A 1,642-nucleotide genomic window follows, 5' to 3' on the forward strand; every position below is an offset into this window, starting at 1 on the left:
CTCAAGCTGACATCTCTGCTCTTCAATACTTTCAAAAGTTCCAGTGCAGCAGATTTGCCCAGTGCAATACGTTGTCTGATCTCTTGACTGCTGCTTCCGCGAGTGTTGATAGTTGATCATAGATGAGTGAGTGCCTCCAGTGCTATATCAGTTTATTGAAAGATTTCAAATTGTATTCATCAATTCCTGGAACCCTGTTCTTTGCCAATGTCTTCAGTGCACCTTGGACTTGATTGGCTCTTGATCATATACTAACTCTTGAAATGGTTGAACATCAACCACTTCTTTTTGATACAGTGATTCTTTGTGTTTCTTCCATCTTCTTTTGGTGCTTTCAGCATCATTCACTATTTTGCCAGAAGAATGTCTCAGTTTTACAAGTTGAGGCTTGAATTTTGTCTTTACGTCTTTCAGCTTGAGAAACGCTGATCGTTTTCTTCACTTTTGGTTTTCAAACTCCAGATCTTTGGAGTTTACATTTTATTACATTTATTCCAGGTCTTTGGATTACATTTCCTTGTAATATTTGATTTTGTCTTCTCGAGCTGCCCTTTGAAAATTCTTGTTCAGTTCTTTTAGCTCCTCATTTCTTCATTTTGCTTTAACATATCTATGCTGACAAACAAATTTCAGAGTCTCTTCTGACATCCATTTTGGTCTTTTCTTTCTTTCTTGTCTTCTTAATGACCTTTTGCTTTCTTCCTGTATGATGTTCTTAATGTCATCCCACAACTCTCCGGTCTTCTGTCATTAGTGTCTAATGCATCAAAGCTGTTAAAATTCAGTGCCATCAAGTCAGTTCTGACTCAAAGTGACTGTTTGTACAACAGAACAAAATACTGCCCAGTTCTAAACTGTCCTCTTAATTGTTGTCATGCATGAGTCTAATGTTGCAGCCACTGTGTCAATCCACATCATTGGGATGATCTTCCTCTTTTTTCGTTGGCCCTTTTCCAGAGATTGGGCCCTCCTGATAACATGTCTAAAGTATGTCTCATCATCCTCACTTCCAAGGAGCATTCTGGCTGCATGACCTACAAGATACATTTGTTTGTTCTGTTGACATTGCATGGTATTTTCAATATTCTTTGCCAGCATCATAATTCAAATACATTGATTCTTCTACATTTTTCCTTATTTGCTGTCCAGTTTTCACATGTATAAGAGGTGACTGAAACTATCATGGCTTCAGTCAGGAACCCCTTTGTCCTCACAGTGATAACTTTTCTCTTGTTATCACTGACAAGACACTTGAACGAGGTCTTTTGTAGTAGATTTGTGTAATGCAATATCTCCTTTGATTTCTTGACTACTGCTTCCATGAGTGTTGATTGAGGATGCAAGCAAAATGAAATATTTAACCATTTCAATATTTTCTCCATTTATCATGATGTTATATATTGGTTCAGTTGTATTTTCATTTTCTTTATGTTGAGGTGCAATACATACTGAAGGCTGCAGTCTTTGATCTTCGTGAGAAAGTCTTCCTTACTTTCTGCAAGCAAGGGTGTGTCATCTGCATGTTGCAGGTTACTAAGTCTTTCTCATTAATGAAAGAATACAATGCTGGTCCACACCTTTCCTGATTTTAAACCATTCAGCATCCCCTTGTTCTGTTAGAATGACAGCATCTTGGTATATG

This window comes from Chrysochloris asiatica, unplaced genomic scaffold (assembly GCF_000296735.1).
Source record: "Chrysochloris asiatica unplaced genomic scaffold, ChrAsi1.0 scaffold00010, whole genome shotgun sequence".
Taxonomy (NCBI): Eukaryota; Metazoa; Chordata; class Mammalia; order Afrosoricida; family Chrysochloridae; genus Chrysochloris; species Chrysochloris asiatica.